This window comes from Callithrix jacchus, chromosome 21 (assembly GCF_049354715.1).
Source record: "Callithrix jacchus isolate 240 chromosome 21, calJac240_pri, whole genome shotgun sequence".
NCBI classification, from domain to species: Eukaryota; Metazoa; Chordata; class Mammalia; order Primates; family Cebidae; genus Callithrix; species Callithrix jacchus.
The window spans coordinates 8572512-8581118 of NC_133522.1; the positions used below are offsets into that span (position 1 = coordinate 8572512).

The following is an 8607-nucleotide window of genomic DNA, read 5'->3' on the forward strand; positions in this document are numbered from 1 at the left end:
TGAACCCAAGATTAGTAAAAGAAAAGAAATAATAAGATAACAGCAGAAATAAATAAATTTTAAATTAGGAAAACAGTACAAAGAATCAATAGAACAAAAGTTGTTTTTTGAAAATAAAATTGACAAACCAGACTAATAAAGAGAAAAGGCCCAAATAAGTAAAATCAGAGATGAAAAGGGAGACATTTACCATTGATACCACAGAAGTTCAAATGATCAGAGGCTACTATGAATTATATGCCATTAAATAGCAAAATCTAGAGGAAATGGATAAATTCCTAGGTATGTACAACCTACCAAAACTGAACTATGAAAAAATCTAGAACTGAGTAGACCAACAACAAATAGGGACATCAAAGCCATAACAATAAGGGTCTCAGTTAAAAAGCCTGGGACATGATGACTTTACTGCTAAATTCTTCCAAACATTTAGAGAAGATCTAATACCAACCCTATTCAAACTATTCCAAAAAACAGAACATGAGGAAATAATTCCAAACTCATTCTACAAAGCTAATATTACTATGATATGAAAACTAGACAAAGACACATCAAAAAAAACTACAGGCCAGTATCTCTGATGAATATTCATCCAGAAATCCCCAACAAAATAGTAGCAAACTGAATTCAACAATATATTAAAAAGATTATTGGCATTATGAAAATAATCTATGGTGACCTGAATCACCTGGTGTCTGCTACCATGAGTGGGGTCACCACGTGCTTGCACTTCCTGGGCCAGCTGAATACCAACCTGCCGAAGCTGCCTGTGAACATGGTTCCATTTCCTGGGCTGCACTTCTTTATGCCTGGCTTTGCCTCACTGACCAGCCAGCAGTACCGGGCCCTGACTGTGGCTGAGCTCACTCAGAAGCTGTTTGACGCCAAGACTATGATGGCCACCTGTGACCCCCGACATGGCCACTGCCTAACCGTGGCTGCCATTTTCAGAAGTCACATGTCCATGAGGGAGGTGAATGAGCACATGCTCAATACCCAGAACAAGAACAGCAGCTACTTTGCTGAGTGTCTCCCTCACAATGTGAAAAGAGCTGTCTGTGACATCCCACTCCGGGGACTAAGAATGTTGGCCACCTTCACTGGTAACAGCGCAGCCATCCAGGTGCTCTTCAGACACGATGCCTAACAGTTTACAGCTATGTTCAGGTGCAAGGCCTTCCTGCACTGGTACACCAGTGCGGGCGTGGATGAGATGGGGTTCACCAAGGCCGAGAGCAACCTTAACAACCTGGTGTCAGAATATCAGTAATACCAATACGCCACAGGTGAGGAGGAGTTTGAGGAGTGTGCTGAGGAGGAGGTAGCCTAGAAGCTTCCTTTTCCAGGTAAAGGGAGAATTAGTGTGGCATTCTTACCACATTATGGCAAGTGGGCTTTATCCCCAGGTTGGAAGGATGGTTCAAACTATGCAAGTTAATCAATAAGATATGTCATAACTATAGAATAAAGAACAAGACCTTTATGATCATTTCGATTTGTGGTGGAAACACATTTGACAAAATTCAACATCCCTTCATGATAAAATATCTCAGGAAACTGGGTATAGAAGAAGCATATGTCAACATAATAAGGTCATATATGACACACCACACCTAGTACCATACTGTGTGGTGGAAAGCTGAAAGCCTTGTCTCTAAGATCTGGACGACAACAAGGATGCTCACTTTCATTATCATTATTAAATGTAGCACTGGAAGTCCTAGCTAGAGCAATTAGATAAGACAAAAAATTTAAAGGGCAACAAAATAGGAAAGGAAAAATTCAAATTTCTCTTCTTTAGAGATAATATGATCCAATACTTCGAAAACCTAAAGACTCCATCAAAACACTATGAGAATTGATTTTAAAAATTAGGAAAATTTTAGTATATAAAAGGAGCATTCAAGAATTAGAAGCATATCTACATGCCAACAGTGAGCAAAACAATGAAACTACACCACGATCTTTCACCATGTTAAAAAAATCAAAACGGATTAAAGACTCAAATCTAAGGTTCCAATCTACAAACAAAACTATTACGATAAAACATTGGAGAAACTGTCCAGCATGTTGGTGTCAGCAAAGATTTCCTGAGCAATATCCCAGAATCACAGGCAACCAAAGCAAAAATGGACAAACGGGATCATATCAAGTGAAAAACCACCTGCGCAATAAAGAAAACCAGCAAAGTGAAGAAACAGCGGACAGAATGGTAGAGAGTGTTTTCAGACTTGCCATCTGACAAGGGATACATAATCCAAACACATACAAAGCTCAAATAACTCAATAGAAAAGAAATCTAATAATCCAAGTTGGAAATCCCCAAAGGATTTGAATAGATCATTCTAAAAAGAACATGCGAATGGCAAACAGGCATATGAAAAGGTGCTTAACGTTATCCGTCATCAGAGACATGCAAATTGAAACTACAATGACATGTCATCTATCGCTAGTTAAAATGGCTTTTATCTAAAAGACAAGCGATAACAAATGTCAGAGAGGATGTGGAGAAAACGGAATCCTCATACATTGTCGGTGGGAATGTAAATTAGTACAAGTGCTGTGAAAAGCAGTTTGGAAGGTCCCCCAAAAATAAAAATAGTACTACTATATGATCCAGAAATCTCACCTCTAGCTAGATACTGAAATAAGGGAAGTAAGTGCATCAAAGAGATAACTGTACTACCGTGTTTGTTGCAGCACTGTTCAAAATAACCAACATTTTGAAGCAGCATAATTGTTAATCGACAGGTGAATGGCTAAAGAAAATATAGTCCTTATACACAACGGAGTACTAGCCTGCCCTAAGCAAGAATGAGATCCTGTTATTTGCAGCAGCATTGACGGACCTGGAGGTTATTACACTAAGTGAAGTAAGTCAGGCACAGAAAGACAAACATTGCATCTTCTTGTTTGTGACGTGTAAAAGTTAAAATGCATGAACACGTGGAGATAGAGAATAGAAGGATGGTTACCAGATGCTACTGAGGAGTCATGGAAAGTGAGATGGTTAATGGTACAAAAACAATAGTTTGAAAGAATAAATCATATGTAGTATTTGATACCACACAGAATGATTATAGTCAAAATAATTTCATTGTACATTTTTAAGTAACTCAAAGAGTATCATCTGATTGCTCGTAACAGAAAAGGAAATGCTTGAGTGGATGAAAACCCCCTTTTCTTTGATGTGATTTTTGCACTTTGCATTCCTGTGTCAAAATACATCATGTAACCCATAGATATATACACCAACTATGTACTCACAAATATTAAAAATTTAAAGAGTAATTTTCATTTTATCAGATATAAGCGTAGTTATCCTGCTCACTTTTGGTTCCCAATGTTGCTATAGACATGAAGTGCGGAATATCTTTTTACATCTCTTTACCTTCAGTCTATAAATGGTTTTCCCGGTAGGGTGAGTTTCTTCTAACAATGTATATAGTTGGTTCATGCTCTTTGGCTCATTCTGTCAACAGACTTTTTAAGTGAAGCATTTAATCCATTTGTGTTCAAGGTTAATATTGAAGTGAGGCGCTTTTTTTTTTCCCTGTCATAATGTTGTTATCTTGTCATTTTGTGAATTTTTTTTTCCTTTTGTTTTCTGTCTGTTTGTGCTTTGAGGAAGTTCTGTCCTATTGCCATTTAATATCTTTCAGGTATCACTGTGAGTTGGCTGGAGATAAGCGTGTGTGAGGTGTGGATCTGCCACTGCCACACCAATGCCCTGCATGAGAAGAGAGACACAGCCCATGTGTCCAGCCCACATGAGCCTGTGGGTGTGGGATCTGCTTTCTTCTCACTCTTCAGACCCAAGAAGGCTTAATCCCTCATTCTGAGTGGAAGAGCGAGTTAGGACACTCAGTGAGGTCACATGCAGTTTGTCTTTAGTTTGCAAATCTGCTTCTGCATGTAAAACTTGCTGCCTGAGCAAAAACCATGCCTCTCCAGCCAATCTCCTTCTGCTCTGGTCTCCATCAGAAGAGCCCAATTCCAGTGCTTATGGCTAGAGAACACACCGCACTTGCCTCTCAGTTCCGGCTGTGGGGTCTCTTCCCCAGAAGACCCAGCACTCTAAATTCCATCTTGAAACTGTAATCCCCATGGCTGTTGTAGGTGCTAGCTTGCAGGGACCCACCCAACTTGTTATCAGCTAGAATTGAGAATGGCATCCTCCAACTGGGTACCAAGTCTGGAGCAATGCTTGAGGCACTTCCCAGGGACATTCCTTCTCAGACTCCCAGCCTTTTTCCAGGTTAGAGAAAATAAGTTTTCTATTTATATATTTCCAAGAAGATAGTAAAACATTTAATTAGCATTTTGGAAATTGTGATAAATACACTGTATAAAATATATGTAACTGATGTGAAGCTATACAGTTGTTACAGACATGAAAAAAAATTCCTGTTAAGTCTTATTTTTTCAAGATAGCAAATTAGAGACTGTTTGAATATGCTTTACCCACTTGGAGCAAGCAAAATAGGATGCAAAGACTGTGTGAGAATAAACTCCTCCTATTGGGTCCCAAGTCTGGAGCAATGCTTGAAGCACTTTCCAGTGTAATTCCTTCTTACAGTCTCCCAGCCTGACCCCAGGTTAGGTCCAGGGCTTGGGAAGGACAGGGTGCTCACAGTGGCCTAGTTGGATAGTTCCCAAGGGAAAAGTGGATCACTGAAGGACATTGTCCTCCTCTCTCCCACTTTGAGGTTTCACTCGCAGACCTCAGCCAGGCCCCTCAACGCAGACTGACCCACCACCTTCTCTTCCCTAGTATATGACATTTTCTCTCACTTTCTGTTAAATTCTCATGATCCTTCTTGGATGAAAGTTCAAAGTTGAATCTCTGCACACTGTTTACCTTCTTCCAACTGGCTAAAGTGTTGGAAAAGTCTCTAATTCGCCATCTTGAAATAATAAAGCTTTATAAGAAAATTTTCATGTCAGTAACAGTTATACAGCTTCATACCAGTTAACTCTTTCTCATAATTCGTTTATCATAATTTCCAAAATACTAATTAACTAAGTTCTTAACTATCTTCCTAGAAATATAGAAATAGAACATTTATTTTTGTTTTGAGTACTTATTACTTTTTAATGACTGAATTATATGTTCATATAATTTTTCTTTTATTCCTTTCGATTTTTTTAATGGTGGTATTAAACTCACAGAAAAATTAAGCAGAAAAGACAGAAAATTTCCGTATACTTTGTCTCTCCACACACACACACCTTCTACACTGTAAGCATCAATTCCCAGAGTGGTACATTTATCACAGTCATGAATCTATGTTGACACATCACGATCCAAAATCCAGTTTACATTAGTTGTTTACTTTTGTTTTTGTATATTCTCTGGGTTTTACTAAATGCATAATGACATATATCTGTATCCTACAGATTATTTTCACGGCCCTAAAAATCCTCTGTGCTCTGCCTATTCATCCCTTCCTCTATCCCCTCTATACCTGGTCAACCACTAACCTTTTTACTGTCTCCATAATTTTGCCTTTTCCAGAATGTCATATAGTTGAAATCATACACCACCTAGACTTTTCATGCTGGCTTCTTTGACTTAGCAACATACATTTAAGTTTCCTCTGTGTCTTTTCATGGCTTGGTAGTTTATTTCTTTTAGTGTTGAATAGTATATCATGGTTTGCTTAATCATTCACCTACTGAAGAATATCTTGGTTTCTTCCAGGGTTCGGCAATTATGAATAAAGCTCCTATAAATATCTATGTGCAGGTTTTAGTGAAAATTTAGGTTTGTGGCCTGATTAGGGAAACATCAGGAAGCGTCACTGTTGGGTCATATGGAAAATGATAGCTTCATTTTGTACGAAACTGCTAATCTGAAGTGGCTGTACCACTTTGTATTACCAGCAGCTATGAGAGTTCCTGTTGCTCCTGGTCAACATTTAGTCTTGTCAGTGTTCTGGATTTTGGTCATCTAATAAGTATACAGTGATACAAAATTCTAGTTTTAATTTTCATTTCCCTAATGACATGTGATATGATTTTACATTTAATATTTGATGTTATGGCAATAAACTTTAGCTTTCTTTTGAGATAAACATTTACATATAATTGTATGAATTTCCAAATAAGGGATTCCAATAAGATTTATGTATGTTACAGAGACAGAAATATCTGCTAGCATAGTATAACTTATCAGTTAGAAAATAAATCTCTACTACTAATTTCCAAAAATCAGGACAATCTTTTCACTTAATACACATTTAGTGGTACATGGAAGCCTACAATTTAACATTCGTGTTATGGCAATAAACTTTAGCTTCCTTTTGAGACATAACAAAAAATCAGTAAATTTTGGCACCTGTTCAGTCAAGAATTTATGTTCAACAGCAATTATTTAATGATAAAATTAATAAATTATTAAATGTCCAAGTGAAAACAATTCAAATCTCCAAGATAATTTCATCTTTTCATATACTTATCAGCCATCTGTATGTATATCTTCTGTGGTAAAGTGTCTTAAAATCTTTGGCCCTTTTTGTAAAATTATTTTGCCTTTATTTTTTTTTTTAGACTGGGTCTTGCCATGTTGTCTAGGCTGGCCTCAAACTCCTGGGCTCCAACAACTTCCAGACTGTAGTCTCTCAAATAACTGGGACTACAGGTATGTGCTCTTGCGCCTCATTTCAGCCCATTTTTTCATTGGAATATTTATGTTGTTATTGTTGAATTGTAAGAGTTCTTTGTATATCTTGAACAGCAATCCTTTATTCGTTGTGTTTTTGCAAATATTTTTTTCCGGTTTGCAGCTTGTCTTATTCTTTTGACAGTGTCTTTTGCAAAATAGAAGTTTTAAATTTTAACGAGGCCTATCTCATCAAATTTTTCTTTCATACGTTGTGCTTTTGGTGTTGTAACTAAAAATTTATCCCAGAGTCATCCAGGTTTCCTGCCACGTTATCTTCTAAGAGTTTTAAAGTTTTGTGTTTTACATTTAGGTTTATGATCCATTTTGAAGAATGCTATGGATGGAATTCTTGTGTATCCCCAAATCATATTGAAACATTAATCTCCAATGTATAGAATTTGAAGCTGGGTATTTTGGGAAGTGATTACCTTACGAAGATGAAGCCCTTGTGATGGGATTAGTGCCCTTGTAAGAAGGGAGTCCCTCTTTCTCTCTCTCTCCCCCCCAACCCCCACCATGTGAGTATACACTAAGAAGATTGCTATCTTCAAACCAGATATGATATTGTATCAAATATGTATTTATAAATTTCCAAGTAAGGAATTCCAATAAGATTTACATATATCACAGAGGCAGAAATATCTGGTAACATAGTATAACTTATCAGTTAGAAAACAAATCTTTACTACTAATGTCCAAAAATCAAGAAAATATTTTCACTTAATACACTTTTAGTAGAACATGCAAAGCTGTAATTTAACATTTCATATTATGGCAATAAACTTTAGCTTTCTTTTGAGATATAACAAAAAAATTAGTACATTTTGGCACTTGTTTACTCGAGAAGTTGAGTTCAACGGCAATTGTGTAATGATAAAATCAATCCAGCAAAGTGCATTTTATGGCATAATAATCTTTTAGATGATCTAATTGTGAGTCTATCCACTCCTCAAAAAGCTATTATCTCTTTTTCTAAAATTCTGATCCAAGGAATTCATAATATCTATAAACAATCAGAGGAATAAGTAAAGACAGTACAGCACTATCAATTTAGATCTAAAAACCCATTTCCTATGAAAAACTATAATCTCTATTAAATGATTAGTTTGCAAACAATTTCATATTACATGAGAAAGAAATCTTTAGAATCATTGGCTATAAGTATTTTGAGAACTCTATAACTTCTTAGAAAATTTTCTCAGCAGGAGACAGATTTATCCTTCCCATCTTTGAAACAGAAAAGGCCAAAGTGTAAACATTCTATTTCTTTTGTACAAGAAATTATTAAATGTCTAAGTGAAAGCAATTCAGATATCCAGGATAATTCCATTTCTTTCTTCTTCATCATCATTTTGCTTGTCTATTACTTTACATGCAGCGCTGTTGAAAACTTATTGTCATGAGAGAAACATTTCTAAAAAGTAATAGAAAATTAGTAAGCACACAGATTGGTAAAAGTGACTTGTTTCTGGGAGGGAGACTGGATGTCTGCAGTCTTCTCCTTTTTAATTTAAAAATGTATGAATCTCTTTAATAATCTTACAGAATACCTTGCATTATTAGTTGCCAATTTCTGATAACTTGTCTTAATATATAATTTTTGTGAAATGTCTCAAATATGACCATGAACAACGTAGACATAAGCTGTTCTGAATACTAGTATTACTTAATGCTTTTCATTTATAATAAAGTATTCAAAATAATTGAACATTTGCCTATCATATCAAACGTATATATTTGATACCTTTTTGTAATAATGAAGAATCTACTTATTTCTCTATTCTCTATTTTTATTTACTGTACTTAATAGTCTCCCAGGTCTTGACTATAGATATTTAGGAAAATGTTAACAAACGGATAAACATTTAGAAATAGGAAAGCAGAAAAATACAATATTTTCTGATTATGTCATATGAGAAATGGTTGAAGGAGTATGGAGT

General features: G+C 36.0%; 1 pseudogene; it reads left to right on the plus strand.

The window, feature by feature from the left end:
- Window positions 1–658: 658 nt before the first annotated feature.
- On the plus strand, window positions 659–1330 carry LOC100409820 (tubulin beta chain pseudogene; annotated as a pseudogene).
- The last annotated feature ends 7277 nt before the right edge of the window (window positions 1331–8607 follow it).